At 33.7% G+C, this 20808-nt stretch overlaps 1 protein-coding gene across 1 annotated transcript in view; it reads left to right on the top strand.

Moving 5' to 3' along the window:
- Positions 1 to 20808, top strand: part of LOC108033607 (high affinity cGMP-specific 3',5'-cyclic phosphodiesterase 9A) — a 155323-nt gene that overhangs the window by 17760 nt on the left and 116755 nt on the right. The window contains exon 3 of the mRNA XM_017108008.3: positions 16053 to 16083. The gene's annotated coding sequence lies outside the window, so the exon portion shown is untranslated. The remainder of the gene's footprint in view (positions 1 to 16052; positions 16084 to 20808) is intronic.

Here is a 20808-nt window from a genome sequence, read left to right as displayed (position 1 = left end):
GCTGAAAACTGAAATTGATTTTCGCGAGAGTCTCCTGGTGTCCAGGTGTCGGCTCCTCTGTGCGACCAAGAAATCAATTTCAATTAACCAAATACATTTGCCAGCGCACGGCGAAGGCAAACAAGCCAATAAATAAATAAATAAATAAATATGCATGAAGCTCGGGCTGCAGATGAAACCGGAGGACGCCAGCTGGATCCCCATCCCCATCCGCATCCGCATCCGAATCCTTGGACCGCAGTCAATAATTTAACGACAAGTTTCTCGCTTTCGCAAAGAGCCAATCAAAGCGAAAATAATATTGTTATAGTCATATCAAAAAGTTTAAATAGGTTTAAGTGCCATTTTCGCGAAATTAGCATGGTCGTGATTTGATTCAAAAACGATTTCGTTTAAAAGATGGAAAGGTATCTTTATTTTCAGAAATATTTGTGGTAGACTTAAATAGAAATTCTTTGTTGTATTTAATTTTATTATTTATATTTTTAATATTTATTTAAATTAAATGAAATACTTGGTTAAAGTTTGATTATTATTATATTATTTTATAATGCATACTGAAATTTAGGATTGATTCAGTTTTCGTCTTAAAATACTATTAAAATAATCTTCAACATTTGCATATATTTTTAAAATGTTTTATAGTTTTTATTTGATAATAAATATAGAAACAAAAGTTTGATTTAATTTTCGTCGTAAAATATTTATTAAAGTTATCTCCTAACATTTAACATTATTTAATATACAAAATTTTATAAAAATTTATGACAGATTAAATTTTTACGGCAAAATATTTATTTACCTACAATTTTTGTTTTACATATAATGATTATTTTTATTTATTATTCGGTATTTAATATTGGAAATTGAGATAAATGTATTTTTATCGTATAATATTAATTTAAATGATCTATTTTGGTTAAATTTATAAAATGTATTTTGAGAAACCTAAATTCGGAACAGTGTTTCATATTTTGTATATTTGATTTTCATCGGGGATTTCCTTTGTTCTCTGGCTTATTGATATCAAAAAGGGGTTTCTTTTTTTGATGTAAATGGGTATGGGTATGGAAATGGGGATGCCCCTCCCGTTATTTCGCGGTGTGCGGCTTGTTGACTTGCCCCTCTAATAATTGCCAAGACCGCGCGCGGAAAGGCAAACAAATTTACAAAACTGGCTGTCCGTCCGTAAGTCAGCCCGTCCGTCCGTAGCCAGCAAGTCTGGCAGTTAACGCCTCAGTCGACGGCTGCGGGAAAAGTCACGTTTTGCATTTCGGCTTCGGTTTTTGAGCCACCTCTAGGGTGCCCCCTTTGCACCCTTTTTTCCCAACACCCCTGCCTTCGGGTTTGTCTTGATGCGCCCCGCAAATTACAGATGATATTAACCGGGAAATACGCTAAGGTCAATAAAGCAGGCAAGTGCTTTATTAAAATATTTAATTTACATTCTAATACCTTTAAACCTTTTTTTTTATTTATTTCTTTATAAAAAATATATAGTTTGCTTTTTTTGCAATACAATAATACAATATTCTACGAGTATATTACCTTTCCGATGTAAGCAAATTGGATTTAAAGGCAAAGCAATGGGTAAAAAATATCTAATAAATATTAAAAAAATCTAATCAGAAAAATAACGAATAAAATTAAAAAAAATTAAAAAACAATATAATTAATGGGTTTTAAATATTTTACAAAATGTTGCTTAATAATATTTTATATTACTTTGAAAAATATTAAAAAAAATATTTTTTTTATGGCAACAGAATTGAAAGTAAACGAAATAAATATGTAATAAATAGTGATAAATCCAATATAAAATACATTAATTTAAGTAGTATAAAATTATAAAATTATCTACATTTAAATAATTTAATCAATGGATTACATATTTAAAAATGTAATAAATATTGAAAATAGGTAATACAGAATACATTTATAAAATATTCTACGAGTATATTACCTTTCCGATGTAAGCAAATTGGATTTAAAGGCAAAGCAATGGGTAAAAAATATCTAATAAATATTAAAAAAATCTAATCAGAAAAATAACGAATAAAATTAAAAAAAATTAAAAAACAATATAATTAATGGGTTTTAAATATTTTACAAAATGTTGCTTAATAATATTTTATATTACTTTGAAAAATATTAAAAAAAATATTTTTTTTATGGCAACAGAATTGAAAGTAAACGAAATAAATATGTAATAAATAGTGATAAATCCAATATAAAATACATTAATTTAAGTAGTATAAAATTATAAAATTATCTACATTTAAATAATTTAATCAATGGATTACATATTTAAAAATGTAATAAATATTGAAAATAGGTAATACAGAATACATTTAAATAATACAAATAATTGCTATTAAATATCGACTAAATAAAGAAAAGTATTTATCCATTTTGTACGATTTTTAAACCTTGATTCATTTTATATTATCTAAAAATTAAAATTATAGTTTAATTACTTTAAGGGCTTTTATTATACTATTTAACTAAGAATAACGATATGAATACTGCTTTTTATGGCTATGTATATTATGTATTCATTTCTAAGTAGAGGGAATATTATGGGGCGACTATTTCCATGAGGTTGCTGAGCTTCCTGTTTTCCTCGCTTTAGCCTCGTTTACCTTTCCGAGATGTTCGAAGCGCCTACGCGAATGAATTTTCCCGCTGGCGTTGATTTCGAAAATATTTTATTGCACAAGTGAGCGGTGGTGTGTGTGTTAGTGTGCTCATCTGGAACAATTGAAAGGCATAAATGTATACCATGGTCTGCTGATAGCTATCTTTTGCGGGAAAATGCCAGTGACAACATTGCGTATGCGCAATTTCTGTGCCACAAGAGATGCAATCTCTCTATCCGGCCATTTGATTGTGACTGCTGCAAAAAGGATATTGCACGACGTCTGTGTTTGAGTGTGCCTAAGTGTGGGCGAGTGTGTGCGGGTGTGTGTGGGTGTGCGGAGAAAGCTGGCTAAGTGAAGTAGTGCAAAAGTGAAAGGGGCCGGCGGTGGTGCAGAAGAAATGCAGTCAAACAGAGCCCAGAATACCGAGCTCAAAAATGTTTTGGCCCAAAAATGTTTCGTCTTTTGCTTACCTAGCTGTATGTGTGTTTTGGCCAAAAATTTTAATAAGCCCAAGTCAATGAGGGTCCTTTTTTGTTAGAATTTCTTCCTTTGACTTGGTTTTCGATATATCCTTGTACTCATTTTGTAGCTAGGTCCATATTTAATAAGTAAACATAATGCATTTTAATAACTTATGCTGAGACCCCTCATGAAAATCTGGCTTTTAGCTTTATTTTATAAATATCACGCAGTGCAGTTTTAATAAACTTTATATCGAATTTTTTGCAGAATATTTATCTTTGACAATTTTTTGGTACTTCATAGAATTCATATTGCGGTAAGGTAAATATTAAAAATGCCAATATAAAATATAAGTCAATTTAATAACCAAAGGAATTTCACAAAATTTATTAAAATTCAGTTATTTTGCAGAATACGTAGACGTTGACAGCATCATACTGGACTTTTTGATAGGATATTTTCTTTTCTCACTATTTTTCTGTATTCACTTTGCTATGTAAATAAGTATTGAAAAATTGCAATGGGTATATATAATCCATTTATTTGTATTTGTGTAGTTTCGTAAAAAATTGATTTTATCTTGTGGCTTTCATTTTGATTCACTAATTTGACATAGTTCTATGTTCTTAAACTAAAATAAAATATATTTTAATTACTTATTCTTTTCATTTATCTAATCTAATACAATTGTTTTGTTTTTATACAACATCTTTGTACTGAGGATATAAGCTTTTGATGATTGTGGTTATCACACAAGAATGTTAATATCACACAATTCTTTTTTAAATTTTCTATTCCGTTTCAGTTTTAAAGACTGCGATCATTTGTCTAGCTTTTTAGCTGTCCAAAACAGTGCGTCTTTTATATTTCGGTAAAAAAGGTCTAGGGAAAACTCGATTTTCCTAAAAAAAAACTATGCTTCTTATTTTCCGCCAAAAAATATCAGTATATTGAGCGAAACAAAAAATGTAATGGGTCAATAATGGAAGGCCGTACCTTGCGGAGCTCGTAGAAAAATTTCCAACCAATTGGCGTTTACACCTTAAAAATTTTATTTTTGAGCAATTTTCGCAAAAAAAAAACGGTGCTACCCCTTGCAAAAAAAAGTGAAAATTTGCAAAATTTTTAAGTTCCTGAAATCAGGCAGAGAATGACTGCGTTCAATTGCCTATCTTGTTAGTTGTCCATAACAGTGCATCTTTTGGATTTCGGATCATTTTTGACCAAGTTACGCCGGAAAAGGTCAGAGGAAAAAATCGGGTTTTTGCCAAAAAATGAGGCACGTATTTTTTGCCCCAAAAAATTCAGTATTTTGCCCGAAACAAAAAAGGTAATGGTCCAAAAGCAGAATGTCATACCTTGTTGAACTCGTAACAAAATTTCAAATCAGTTGGCATTCACACCTAAAAATTGGTATTTTTGGCGAATTTTCATAAAAAATAATGGTGTTACCTAGTAAAAAAAGAGAAAAATTGCGAAAAATTTTAGGTTTTTAGAATCAGCCAGAAAATGACTGCGTTCAATTGTCTAGCTTCAAAGTTGTCCAACACAGTGCGTTTTTCACATTTCGGACTATTTTCGATCAAGTTACATCAAAAATGGACTAAGAAAAAAATCTAATTTTCGCCAAAAACGTGTGTTTTTTTTGACAAAAAATTTCAGTATTTCGATCGAAACAATAAAATGAATGGACCACAATTTGAATGTCATACTTTGCTGATCTCGTCATTTAATTGTACATATATCAATGGGATTGACAGCTAAATAAAATTTTATTTTAACCAAAATTTGCAAAAAAATTGGCGAAATCTTGTTCGAATCAAACAAATCTCATTCAAAATAGCTTCTATTATTGTTTAAGTGTTGTGTTTTTATGGTCACTGTTTTTTGATAGGCTTATTTTCTAGTTAATTCCCGTTTTGCGACTGCACGCAAAGCAGGTGAAATATTGTGCCAACAACAATGACAGCATTAATTGCCGACGCTCACACCTGCCCCCAACTCACACAGATACCCGGGCACACAGATACACACACTCGCAGTCGCACACTCGCGTTTAAGGCACCGAGTTTTGTTTCGGTTAATTTTTGCCGCCTGTCACAGGACATGCAAAAGGGTATTTTAATACATGTCAATGGGGGTATCCTTGTGTGTGTTGCGAGTGTGTCAAAGTGTGTGTTTGGCGCCTATGTGTGTGTTAATTGAGTTTCGTTATCAAAGATTTGCTTTGTTGTGGTTTTGACAGCGACTTTTTCAATGCCTTCCTGCCTTGACTTTCAAAATACCCATCTAAATCTACAAAATAAAGCTGATTTTAAGCGAAAAAAAGTTTAAAGTTTAAATAAACAATTATTTTAATTTATGCAGAAACTTCTGATTTATAAATTTGTTTATTGTTTTTTTCCTTTCCTTTCAATTCATTTGATTTCTTTTTTAAAAAGAAAATTACTTACATACTTAATTTTATTTTTTTGTGGTACAATATTTTTTTAATACCTCGAAATATATTTTAAATAACACCTTCAGGCACTTATAAAATAATTTCAATAATTTTGTATTTATTTTTTTATTTCAGAAATATTTCTAAGAACATAAAAGGTTTAACCAAAAGCCTCATAAGATCGAAAGCATAAAATATTCAAAGTGTAGTATTTGGAGTCTACTCGCTTTTCCATTTGTTTTATTCATTTGGTATTATGTTGTTAGTTTGAAATTGTTCCTCAATTTATTTTATTCTCTTGGCAAAGTTCAGGTTTATGTGGAAGTCTTGTGCAGGATTTCCACATTTTTCCGCCCCTGGAAAAGATGTTCGCACACATGCAGTAGTTTTCCTTTTCGGATTTTTTCATAATGAATAATATTTTGTTGTTTTGGTTTCGTTTGGCTTTGACATGGGTAAACATTTGGCCAAGTCAAACATTTGTGCGGGGTTTAAAGTTCATTGCATTGTGTCAGGGTTGCCCACGGCCGCCCTTTGCCCTCTTTTTCCCCACTTCCCCTCTTCCCCTTCCCCTTTAACTTTTCCGGCACTTTTCCTCACACACTCACACACAGGAGGAAACCCTTTTTATTTGCCTGACCCATGAAGACACACAGAAAGTGGCCTTGTTGTTTTTCTCCACTCTTACCCTTTTTTATACAGCGTTTTTTCTGTAGTCTTTCGAGCGGGCTCCTTCCTCACTTTCGCTGGATATATATTGCAACTATCTGACCTCTGACCCCCTGTGACCCGCCCCCACAGGCCTGCACCACTCGGCGGTGGAAACACTCACATGTAATGCATTTTTAAATTTGCATGTGCTCCACCAGGCGCAACAACAATGGCAGCTGTTAGTGTCTAACTAGTTAGTTAGTGCCACATTGAAGATGGTTGCCTTGCCGCACGCGACTTGCGAAAATAATAGGGAAAATAGGAAAGGTTTCCACCCGGAAGTGGCTGGAGGAAAATCCGTAGCAGGATAGGAATAGGCAGGTGAACAATTAATAAAATTACTGCCACTGCCATGGAACAACAACTGTTGAATAATTTATTCGATTAGTTGACGAGATAATTGGTTGCTCATAAAACTCGAGCATGAGTTACACGTTTTTATTCTTCTTGAAACGTGGTTTAATAATTCATGTAGCGTTGTAGAGGTTGCTCTAGACACACTTGTACAAATCCAAAAAGAAAGCTCTAAGAAAGTATATAATTGGTAAATAAGATACTTTCAAAACCATCATACAAATTTAAATATTCTAGTAAATTTGTTAGTTCTCAGTTCCTAAAATTCCTTAAATTTAAATATAATGTTTACATTTCTTAGATAATTTTTCTAAGTGCGGGAAATGTTTTTTTGAATTGAAAATTAATATTTAACCACAGGCTAATAACTTCAAAAAAAATATTTATTTATTTCCAAAATAAAATAAAATTTAAAGGGAACGTTTTTTAACTGAGGAAAAATATTTCCCAAATTCTTAAATAATTCGAAAATTAACGGAAACATTTTTTATATTTAAATACCAATTAATTATTTCAAAAATTAAAAAAAAAATAGGTAAATATTTATTTTATGTGTTTAAAAAAATTTAGAACCGGGGACATACTCTATAAACTGCAATTCAAATTAAACTAAACGTAAATTAAATTTCATAAAATTATAACAATTTTTTCTTGTAATTTTAATATTTTTACGATGGAGGGACTTTAGGGTATTGTTTTTCTAATAGTTTCACTCTATGTGTTGTAAAAATGTATAATATGATGTAATGTGATATCTTAAATTTTCTTATTAATTTGAAGTGTCCGGTTTTCCCGTTTTCCCCCAACCTGATTTTGGCAAGTCCTCGGTCACATTATGCATATCAAACGGAGAAAGGGGCTTCCCTTTGTCTGCCTCCTGCATTTGCTGTCATTGCCAACCACGGTGTGTGTGTGTGTGTAAATATGGTGGTTTGGGCGGTTTTGGGTGGTTTTGGGTGGTTTCGGGGGGGTTGAAAGTGGGTGGTGGCGATGGTGGGGATTGCATTTGTTACAGGCAGCAACAACATTGCACTTTGACTTTAACGCTGTTGCATTTTACTAGGTCAAAAGCAACGTCACCGCGTGCAGAGGTTACCCTCTCCCTTTCGCACCTGCGCCACCCCTCTCTTTCGCACCGCACCGCTTCGTGTATCTGTGTTTGTGTGTGTGTACTGGCGTGTGTGTGTGTGTGTTTGTGCGGTGCCAAACATAAATATGGCGCAAAGGTGAAACTGTTGCACCTTGCTCCTTTTTGCTCCTTTGGCTCCTTGCTAACGGCCAGGCATAAATCGGTATCTCTCCATGTGTTTGTGTGGCGTGCTAAATTTCACACAATCCCCTACACACACACACACACCCTCAAACATTTGCACACACGCGCAGGCAGCTAACTATTTCTAATTGGAGGTCCTTGCAACTTGACTTGTTGACTCCACTCGGCATCGCATTGCACTGCTGCAATGTATTCCATTTCGAAAAAATAAATGCATTACAAGATAGATGCTATAAAATAATTGGTTTTAAATTGCTTAATCTAACGTGATTTTTAAATTATATAAAATAAATTGTGTTGCCTCAGAACCTTCTGGACTTAAAATCACTAAGAAAGCTCTCTAAAAGTATGCAACAGTATATTCTGAATTCGGACGCCCAATATTGCATATTTTAAGGCGCCTTTATGAAAGTTTAAAAAAAGCCTGGTGACCCTTTATATATTTGATTTAAAGGTATTTATTTTTCATTATTTTTCCTTATTTTTACCTTTCTCTGGGAAGCATTATGCTGAGTTTTCCCGCCTTTTCATCATTGATTCAGGTGAAATTCCTAACAGATTATAACTTTGCATTGCAGGCAGAGATTTGGAACAACAAGAAATGGGAAAACAAAAATCCCCCGCTGATGGATTTTGGTTTCATTTTGGTAAGATGCCAGTTGCAGTGTTGATGTGGTGATTTGGTGTATTCGGCTCAGAGGCCTAAATCGGAAAATGCAATTTTCCGTTGCCAAGTCCATTGTCAGATTGGGTTTGTTTTGCTAATTTTGAGGTCCATGCACGTTTGCCATTAGGACAAAGAATTTTGCGGTCATAATAGATGAATATGTATTTAGAACTATATAAAATGTATTCGAGGTGCCATAAAAATCATTATGATTTTTAAATCACTTTTTATTTTCATTTTCGATGTCTAAAAGTATGCAATAAAATAATTTTAACTAAAATGTAGACAGAATACTTATAGAATGTCCAAAATCTATCTTACATGCATTGCATATTTTTAGACACTTAAAATGGCATTTTAAGTGATTTTTAAACCCTCATGATTTTTATGGCTTCACCCATATATCATTGGCCATAGGCATTGCATTAATAAAGGCAATAAAAAATGTTTGGTTTAATATTTTAAAAGATTTAATCCCTAAAGAATTAAGCTTAGATAAAACTTAGTTTTTTAATTTAACATAACTATAATTTTAACATGATTCAACATACAATTACTATTTTGCAAGTTTCGATAAGTTAATGCAAATAATTTGTTGAATCTGTTTTAAATATTTTTTTAAAAATTCCTTAAAAACTGTAATTTTTTCGATTGGACCCACGCAGTTGACCAATTAATGGCGAATCCGCTGGCGAATCCATTGTCCTCGCACTAAATGCTGGGTCCAATTCAATTACTGCATCTTTCGCGGCTCTCCACGGTTTCATTTTTGTCGTCGCGCGTATCTGGCCTTTCCTACTCCATTTAATTGAATCGAAAATGCACTCATGTAAAATTCAATAATTTCCGCCGGCTAACCTAATTAAAGCGCCATTAAAGTTGCAAAAGCAGCCCGTATCTGACCATCAATATCGCATCGAAAGGGGAACCCATATGGCGAAAAAAATGGAATATAAAAGCGGTGGTGACCCATAGGTGCAGCAATTATTATTATTTCCCTGGCAAGTGACAACAAACACACGGCCAGGGGGAAAATGTCAAAGGCTGTGCCATCCAGGATATGGAAAAATAAAAGTTTCCTTAGCATTCATCTTGCGAGTTTCCCAGTTTCCGGTGAAAGCTGCAAGTGATGTGACAAACTAAAGGAATTTCAACTTATATGCGAGATGCGTTTTCTTTGAGCATCTTTTTTTCAGACTTGATATGACATCGAATATATCCTCGTTCAGGTTAGGAAGAGGAATTTAATTGGAGGTCGTGAAATGGCAAAACTAAAGAGGTTAAAAGTGATGCTTAAAAACTAGTTTATAGTTATCACTAGGGGCAGTATTTTTAAAATATATTGGATCAGCATATAACTATTTAAGTATAAAGTGCTTTTATATATAAATATAAATTGCTTTAATATCCAATTTAAATGAAATATTAATTTTTGAAAATGTTTTTTTAAGGAATGGGAATTTTTAAATTATAAAACGATTTATTTAATTTTTCCTTAGGTTTATCATAAAATATTTTAAAAATTTTTAGATGATATTACTTTTGATAACTTCTTTAAAAAGTTTGGTGTACCTTAAGTTTCACGTGATTTCTTTGGTATTAAATCAGTACGTATAACAAAATAATAAATTTTAATTAGTACTTTAATGACTTTAATCTTCTTTATGTTAATATATGCTCGTTTTTCTACGGCCTCCAAGGTAATAATAAATTCTGGGTAGTCCAACAACTTGTTCCCTTTTCGTATTACCCATTTCAACTTTTTTATCCCTGCCATTTGGCCACTAATCCGATTCCTGTTTAAATCTGCAACTCCCTTGGTTTCATGTTTGTTTAGGCGTGGAAAGTGGAAAATGGGAAAAGGGCGTGGGGAAAGCAAGGGAAAGGGAGGTGGAGGAGAAAGGCGGCAAGACACGATGTGTCACCAATCATTTGTCATATCAAACTGCCACATATGTGAGGTGGTATGTGGGCGCTGGGTGTGAGTGTGTTGAAGGGAAGACATGATAAAATGGCCGCTTAGGCACTGTCAGCGGTACGAATGCAAATACACAGATACTCCCACACACACAGATACCCCCACACACACAGATACCCCACACTGACAAATGGGACAGTGACGAGCAACAAATGTTGTCATGTAAATGTCTTCATTTTTTCAGCTCCATGGGTTTATTTTCCCCACACGCCCCCTTCGATGCCTATCAATCATATGCAAATAAGCGATTTAAGCCAGCCCCTTCTAATTGCCATCGATTAGAAAAATGGGGGTTGGGTCCGTGTTTTTACACCCCAAACGTTTAGCGCTAAATCAACATCCGTCAACTGACTTGTTAATTGTCCGGCACTGGCAACAATTTAATTTACAATCTCTAATTATGCTCCGGCAATTTGTATTTGCCTTTGCCACACGTCCAAGCACTTAATTGCAGCGCTCTTTGATAAATATTGTATATATTTTAGAACGTGTAACACGTTTATCCCTGGCGATTTCATTGATTGTGCGATTTGCCTCAGCTTTCGAATATTTATAAGGTAATCAGGCATTTTAGGTTGAGTTACAAATGTGACACAAGATTTATTGTTTAAAATCTGAGCTTTTCAGTTATATTATATTTATATTATTTAGTTTATTTATTAAGATAAAATAATTTTAAACAAAATTAAATTCGAATTGAGATGTATTTTAACTTATTTTAATACATTAAAAAAGGATAGAAGAGAATAATATTTTTTTATTTCTTAAATTACGATGTCAATCAAAATTTTAGAAATTAAACGCACAAGAAAAATGTTGTTTATATCTTATTTAAGGCTTAGATTTATGCTTATCAGAATTTTTATATTTTTTATATATATCCGAATTACTTATATCACAGTTTAAAAATTGTTTATAAATAATAGAATTTTCATCAGAATTTTAAAATTGTTCACATCTTTATAAATTATTTATATCAACATTTTAAAATTGCTGCTATGCATTATTTCGGAATCGGAATTTTCATTTATATATTAGAATATTATATATCAGAACTTTATATCAGAATTCGAATATTGTTTATATATATCAGAATTATTTATATGAGAGTTTTGAAATTGTTTTTCTGCATTATTTATATAAGAATTTTAATATTGTTTATATATAACTATATGTATACCTGAATTTCATATCAGAATTTATATATCCAAATTTTATATCATAATTTTAACATTGTTTTTTATATATTTATTCAAAAGTACAACTTTAAATATCAACACTAAGTGGACCAGCTCTTTATGTTCTCCCAGGTCATTAATTCAACTTGAGCTTAATTATTATTTGCCACTATTGACTTCGATTTGATGTGATTTGATTGATTTATCGCCGATAAGACCTCTCCGCCTTAAGTTTTATATTTTGCTCAATTTCGATTTGATTTGATTGCATTTGCGATAAGCCGATTGACAGCCTGCACTCTTCCCTTGCTCTAATGTCTTATTTGCTGATTTCTGCCCCGTATTTTGCCTTCGATATCGCAGCGTTTGAACACCGCGCTTTTCAGCTACTGTTGATAGTTGATAGTGTTTTCTGTTTTTTGATGGAGTGCCATGACTGGGTGGGACTTTTATTGATGACACTACTTAGATAGCTACTTGTCGCAGCGACGAGACATTGCGTAATTTTCGCAGTCGTCGGTTTGATTGCCGGTTGATTAATTGCCGGTTGATATCTCGCTTGGGAAAAGTCGCTGTCAGCCGTGTAATTTCGGGTTTAAATTCCAATGGAAGCGGAGACGCACTAATTGCCAAACGCCCCAGCGTGTCGGCCATCCAAGGCATTCATCTTGCCACAGTTTCCACATTTTCCGCAGTTTTCCCGTGCTTCCATGCTCTCGTGCTCGCCTTGCTGCCCCCCGTTTTCTTCTCCGCTTTATTGACACTGCCAGCGCAAATATTTGGGATGAGCCGGAAAGGTGTCGACCACAAAACACTTGGGGAAACTCGGGCCGAGGAATGGAGCATCGAATGGATGTTGGCCATACCTCGCGGTTCGATGTTGAACTTATCGAAACGGTTTTCTTGGTTACAATTATTTAAATATTTATATTTCTGACGTCTGGGATATTTAAAAATAATAAAACATTTTATTCAAATTTTATATTGGTAAAATTACCGTATCATGTTTGTACAAGCTTATTTTTAATTTTACTAGAGCTGGGAATACAACGATTGTGAGTGCAATTGATGGATTTGGATATCGATATTATCTATATTGTTATCGGAAATTATTTAGTTCTGTTAGATACCATTAAATAATTTATATTATACATTTAGGTATAACTTTCAATGCTTTTGAATTAAAAGCACCAAACCTTTGTATTTATACATTTTTAATTTTATTTTTTTTTATTAAATGTTTTTTGGTGCTAAAAAATAAATATGAGTATTAAAAGTGAATCCGAAATGATAATTTTGCATTCTTTTATCCTGGAATTAAAAGTCAATATTCAGCATACCCTTTTTAGAAGATATATACAAATAATATTGCAACAATAACCCTAATCATTTTACCCTCCCAATTGCTATGTCATTACAGGCTAATTCGAACTGATATGCCCTTTTTATTTGATGTACTTACATATATTTGACAAAGAACCAAGGGGTTCGGTGAATGTGTTAAGTATTTGCCAAATATACATATTCTCACACAGCCAGGCATAGGTAAACGTATATACATTTGTACCTTTATAAATGTGTAAGAGTCTACCTGTGTAAGGGAATCCAGTCAATGGAGATTAGGGCGACTTTTTACGGTTTCATAATCCAAAGGGAAACGCTTGAAGTTGTAACTAGACCGCGATATTCGTGATACCTTTTCCGGCGATGGAGTGGGGCCCCGAAATTGGGTTCTACCGAGGGTTTTCTGTCGCCCTCGAGGCGAACACCATTTGACATTTTTGCCACCCCCGTTCCCAGAAATGCGTTTCGCGTTTCGTTCGCCTGCCACTGTGATTTGCCTTTTTGTCACATTAAATCTTGTTTATGATGCTTAAGAACTTTATTTCCGGTCGATTAAATTGTCATAATGGGCATGGCAGAGTACGCTCTTCTCTTCTCTTTTTTTTTTTTGGCTCTTTCAGCTTTTTTGCCTTACTTTGGAATTGTTTTTGGCCCTCTGCCATTTACCTTTTATTTCAATGTAACCCCATTTAGCCCTTTGCTGCCAGAAACTGGCGGCAAAGAAATGAAAAGTGGAATTTAGTAATTAGATGATGACAGATTCTCTTGGAATTATTAAATGAGATTTTATTCGGGAAGTGGGGTATTTTTTGATGTATTAATTGTGCGGGTAACAAAAAAATATTCTTTAACTAATTACAAAAAAATTAAAAAATCTAGAAGAAAGGTTGTAAAGCAGTGTACAATCCTTTTTAAAGTAGAAAACATATTTTGAAAGGCAGTGCAAAATAGTTTGTTAAGCAGTGAAAAATATTGAAAGTTTTAAAATATTTAGATAAATGAAATTAAGTAATAATTGTAGAGTTACAAACGTATATACAAATATTTGTAATGCAATTAAGCAGTGTAGAACGTTTTTAAAAGAAGAGGAAAATATTTTCTAAAGCAGAACCAAAATTTTGAAAAATATATAAATAATTTTAAAAAATGTTTTAATAATTTAAAAAAAATAACGATTGTAAGAATAAAAAAAGATGCATTGTTGGGATCTACAAAAACTGAATTTATTTCGTGGAAAGAATATGGAAACATAAAATTCTCAAGCAGTGCAGAATTTTTCAAAAATATATGTATCATTTAAAAAATAAAAAAAAGTAATAATTGTAAGAATGCAAAAATATGAGCACTAGTAGGATCTATAAAAAATGAACTTATTTCATGGAGACATAAAGAACGAACCTTGCAAAATCCTGAAAAACCCCACTGGTCTGTGGAAAACCCTAAACCAAGAGCGATGACAATGGAAGGGGGCTGTCATTGTCGATTTCTCCTCTGCTTTCGCTTCTGCCTTTGATTCCGATTCAGTTGCTGTGTCTGTTTCTGTTTCTGATTCGGTTTCAGTTGATGTTTGAGGTCCTGTTTCCGTTTCCGCTTCCTGGGGAGCGTCAGAACGCTTCATTTGCTGCAGTTCGTGCATAAAATTTGAGTGTGTGCACTTTGCAGCCAGTCCGGTCCATTCTGCTCTATTCTATATGTGCTATTCGATCCGGCAGCTGGCTCTTTGGCCAAAATCACCCGAAAGTACCCGTCGCCATAATCATTCGGCCGGCAATGTGTGTATTGGCATGTTTTAATTAAACGAAATTGCTTGTATCCCATTGATGGCTTAATACGGGTCACATGTACGCCTATCGGTGGACACGAGCGTGTGTGAGTGCCATTGTGCGAGAGTGTGCCTGGTTGTGCCTGTGTGTGTGTGCGTCTGAAATATTCACTTAGGCGAACAGCAAGAAGGACACGAGCAGCTCCAGGAGCTGCCAATTAATTTGGTGACAATGCGAAACAGCAGCGGCAAATTAACGAATTGGAAAAATCAACAAACAAAACAACTGGCTAGCATACACCATATTATTCAGCACAGAGATGCACCAGCAGACAGACACTCAACTAAATTAGTCAATCATAATGGAGGCCTTCACATATTTCAATGTGAATTAGGCGCAAAACTCGGTCAACTGTACACAGGAAAAGAAGAGGAGTAAATCTTTTACTAAGATATGTAAATGAAATGTTATAGATTATATTGAAATTTAAATTTTATTCACTTCTTTTAGATACCAATATATTATATGGCATTTGATTTGATATAATGAGTCCTTGAAATACTAAAATGATAATCATTATATTGTAATTTAAATTTTATTCACTTCTTCTATATACCAATATATTATATGGCATTTGATTTAATATAATGAGTCCTTGAAATAATAAAATTCATCAAAAATATTTTCTTATTGATTGAACTCAATTTGTTTTTTGATTTATTTTTCTTTAAAATTGATATAATTTTTGTCATTCAAATGATTATTAAAACAAATTATATTTTCTTTTACAGAATTCATATAATGTTTTTATTTTATTTAAAACACATACATATAATTTCCTTAAAGTGCATAAAATATACTCATGCTTGAAATGCTTTTTCCTGAATTAAATATGACAATGGCAAAATATGATTAAGAAAATGCGTCAACCAAAAATTTGGGTCAAGCAAGTTAATAAAACAAAGCAAATACTAAAAGAGGAAATCATTTTTAAAATTACTCACAATAAAAACATATGAATCCTGATTAAAAAATGTATTTAGAGCCATACTTTAGTACCTTAGTTTTTTTTCCACAAATCTAGCGGTTCGATTAGTTTTTCAACTGGTGCCAAAGACCATGGAAAAATATACGAGTACGGCCATTTGAATGGGGGAACGAAACAAAAACCTTTTTTAAATATAGATCCCTCCTGAATAAATAAATATAAATAACATGCGATTCCTTTTTCTCTTTGCAGGAGAGCTTGTGAAAATTTTCCAATACAACAGGTGAGTTTTGGCATTGAAAATGCCTAAGAGAGGAGCAAAATCAACAAAACGCCTCGGCCATTCATAATTTATGCATATGCACCCCCGCACCTCGACTACCGAATTTTCCGTGAATTTTCCAAGAGCGCGGAGCCTGCGATGATGAGATAAACTTCTACACTCGGCGGCGCCTTTTGTCGTGCGTGTGTATTGTACGCGGGGCATTGTTGTAATGCCATAACAATCAAGTGAAATTACGCTAAATGACACGCTCATTACGGGCCCTCGTTTTCAGGGGTGGCCTGCTTACCGGCTGGCTACTGGCCGCCTACAGGGTGGTTACAGGGTGGTTACCTGCCGCTCGGCGAGCCAAAAATCATTGCCTACTTATGAGCGGCTCGGGCGAAACAAGGCGGCTGCGGTTGCCCATTTATTATTTAAATAAAAACATACAAATAAGCGCTCGAAAAGCGCTTTATAACACTTTCGCTCGCACGCGAGCAGCATTATTTGCATATAAAAATGTTCATTATGTTGTCAAATGAACAATAAATGTCAATGCCGCCTCTCAGATTCCTTTCTTTATGCTCCCCATTGTTTGTTTGCCACAGAGAGCGCGCGCAAAAAAATGGGGAAAAAAGAAAGGAGGCAAGAGGAAAATTGGAGGAGAATCTGTGACAACGCTTTAAACGGTTTTATTGGCTTTTCAAATTGGCCAAAGGCCAGGAATATTGTACATAAACCGGCAGCAAAATTTATATTACGCAAAATATGCCAAGGCGGACAAACTTTGCTTTGACCAGAAGCTTTTGAAGTTTTTCTCACCAAAGTCTCCCTCAGCACCCCCCACCCCCACCCCCTCCCACTTTCACCTCGACTTTCTCCTGGCTCCTGTTGCTGGCAGAGAAAGTGAAAGTAAAGTGTAATTAGGTTTGTTTTGCGTGGCTGTCTGCAAATGAAATGCCTCATAGAGAGGGCGAGGGCGAGGGCAGGAGAGGGGGCCAGCTGCTTATTATTATTATTATCATTATTATTATTCTTATGACCTGCCGTCCATCAAATTTAAATTAGACATTGGCCAAATATCTTAAATAATAAAGCAGAAGTGCCAAATAGTGTCTTAGGCATCTCATTTATTTTATAAGGGAAAGCTGTCTAAAATGTCTAAGTAAATATGTTTTGTGTTTCTTTTATTAAAACAATTTATTTATTTTTTTTTATAAGAACCATTTATTCGACAGATTTCAAAGGAATCGATTAAAAAACAACTGTTTTACTTTTATAAAGAAAAGAACCTCCTTTTTTATGAAAATTAAATTAATTTAATCCCCTTTTCCTAGGCAGATTTCAAAGAAGCCTATTGAAAAATACAGCTGAACAGAGGGCGACTCACGTTAATGTAATGAAATAGTTTTCCAGACACTAAACACTCTTTTTTTAATAGAAAGCAAGGCGTGGATAAAAGAAAAACAGCAAAGTAAGTTGAAGGAATTGCTGGGAAAAACAATTCAGAGAGGGACAAAACATGCTTACTTTCAATAGTCAATGTAAATTCTTTCTTAATCCTGGAGTCTCCAGTAAAAAAATATACAGAATGTTAATGTTGTCTCTAAATTATAAATTATAAATTTATATTTTTGGGGTACTAACATTGTTTACAATACACTAAAAAATATACAGAAACACTCATAAGCAAGCTTTTTATGAATAAATTAAGTTTATGAAATATGTATTTTTATTTTTATTAATTTTTCCATCTCTTGGAGTGAGTCTAAAAAGTTTTCCTGAGCTCCAATATTTGAATGAATATTTAAAAGCAATTTTAAAAAGGTTATTTAATAATATATTTATATTATTAATTTTTATATATAACTTAATCGCCTGGCGTAAATCAAAAACATTTGATTGAATATTTTTTGGGAGTAAACATTATTCAAAATATTCCAATTGAGTTACCCGGAAAAACCATACACAAAGGAGACTTTAAGTAAATATATTTAATATTCATAATACCTGTACTAAATTATTTAATCCCTTGCAGTGAATGGAAGGCATTTGATCGAGCACCAAGACTTAATGGAATATTTCTGGGGTACTAACATTACCCACAATAGTCTAATTGAGTTACCCGGAAAATACCCTGAGCAAATAGACAGCAGTATGTAAATATATATTTTATAAAACCCTTAGTAAATTATTTAATCGCCTCGGGGTGACTCGAAGGGCTGTGCCAACCCATTGCCGCTATCGTTCAGATACAGATAAAGACACTGACAAATATTAAAATCCGCGGATGGCTCACCATTGTCTGCTTGCTGATGGCCAAGTGTCGACTGCCGACTGTTATCGGCCATAAGTATAAATATAAATAAGCGAGCCAAAGTGCTTGGCACTCATTGCGCCTCCGATACCATCAAAGGGTATTAAAATCCAAGACCCAAAACAAAGGGGGAATGCCGCCTCCACTTCGTAAGACGAGGGAGGAGGCCCTTCCACCCACTGCCATTCAGCCGAGCCAGTCAGTCAGTTAATATTGAGTGAGCATATAATCTGTTAATAAGCATTTTATATGCCAAAATAATTTGATTTGCATGTTGGGGCCCGCAATGGCTGTCGATTTCTGTCACGAGGCCCCGAAAAGGGGGCTGGAAAATGGGAAATCCGGGGGGAGGGGGCTAAGGAAAATGGTGTCATGCTTGAGTTCATGTAATTAACACGGAGACCGAGTTTACGGCGGGATCACAATTTTCTTATGTGGCTGCCGGAGCACTTGACGCCGCCTTATTACCGTATAGCACTCATTTTCATGGGCCTCGACTATTATCGCCTTTCATAGAGTGTTCGAGAGTCGAGTTCGTTGGCTCCATAAACAATTGAGCAGATAATAATAGGTAATATAGGAATTAAAGCCGTGTAACTGGTAGTCAAATACTTTTTTATTTATCGAGATGTAATGGATAATATCAGGATTAGATTTTTATAAAACATAAATATTGCTGTGAGGAAATAATTATTTTTTAAGTAGGATTAAGATAATTAATTTTTTATTTATCAAAATTTAAAGGATTTTATGAGAAGAGAATAAGATGTATATTATTTAATTCTATGATAAAACATATATTTTGAGCAGATAATAATAGATATATATGCATCGAAATATAATGGATAATATCGGGATTAAATTTTATATTTATCAAAATTTAAAGGATATTATGAGAACTACATTTTTTTATAAGATGTATATTATTTAATTCTATGATAAAACATATATTTTGAGCAGACAATAATAGATATATATGCATTGAAATATAATGGATAATAGATTTTTACAAAATAAAAATATTGTGGGGAAATATTTATTTTATCAGTAGGCTGTAGTTCTTTAAGATACTCTTAATAGTAGATTTTATAAATCATAGCTTAACGGAATATATAATAATATATATTACTGTTATGAAATATTTTTTTTATAAGTAAGATTCAGATAATAATAATTTTTAAATCCTTCAAAAATAAAGGGTTTTTTAAAAATAAATATTATAATCAGATAATATCAGAACTATAATTTTTATAAGATATATTGCATAATTCTAAGGTAAAACATATACGTTTTATAAATAAATTCAAGTTATTTAATTACAAAATGTTTAAATTTGATTATTTAAATAATTGATTTTAAATAATTGCTATAATTTACATTTTCTGAAAAACTGGATGCTTTTATTCAAACTCTAACTATCACTGCCTTGTTACCTACAAAGAAATTAATTGTAAATAAGACAGCTGTTATTTAGAACATTTACATATAGCCAAGACAAAATGGAAAACAAATAGAATACCTCTTTGGTCACCGGTGACTTTGTATTTTCAACTGGCTATTTCCAGCGAACGTTTTAGTTAATTAAGCCGAAACTGAATTGATTTTGTTCAAGAGGAACCCAGAACTCGATGGCAAATGTTGCCAGGCAATAGGATTCTTGTCTAAGGCCAATATTGTTGCTTTATTAACCAGCAAGTGGAATTGGTGAAATGGACACGGCACACACACCAAAAAAACAATACACAGATACTCAAAAAAAAAACCTGGACATGTGTGGGCCCAGCCATTTCCCATGGAGCCTGTTTTATTTGAGAGTTAAGCCGACCCCAACAGGATTGTCATCTGCATGCCGAAAACTGACTGACTGACTGAATGACTGGCTGATTGACTCACTCACTGACTGAATGACTGACTGAGTGACTGACTGACTGGCTGAGTGACTAACTCGCCAACCGAGTGAGTACTTAAAGCAATGGCAAACATTAGCATAAAGCTGGGCTATCATTTCTAAGTGCGTTCCTTGTTGTTGCCATGTCTAGTGTTCCTCCAGCTTTCCTTTCTCAATTTTCCATTTTCTTCCCTGCTGCTGCTGCTGTTGTTGTTGTTGCTGCTGTTGTTGCTGTTGGCTGGGAAGTGGGAAATAAGGTAAATATCAGCTGGCACACGAGGACGGCCAGCAGCGAGAAGCCACGAAAGCGCCCTCGTCTTCGTCCTCGTCCTCGGCGGCGTCCTCGCTAAATCACAGGTGTGCAACAATGGCCACAGGAGCGCCAGCAACAACAACAGCAACACACCACAACGCCGACAAAAAACCAAAGAGGATATAACATTTCGTGGCAACCAAGGGATACCCTTTCCATATCCTCCATTCGAAGAACCATAAACCAAGAAATGAAAAGCAGTAGATAGATGAATAAACAAAAAGT

Source organism: Drosophila biarmipes, chromosome X (genome assembly GCF_025231255.1).
Source record: "Drosophila biarmipes strain raj3 chromosome X, RU_DBia_V1.1, whole genome shotgun sequence".
Classification (NCBI taxonomy): Eukaryota; Metazoa; Arthropoda; class Insecta; order Diptera; family Drosophilidae; genus Drosophila; species Drosophila biarmipes.
This window is presented reverse-complemented; position numbering and strand designations above follow the sequence as displayed.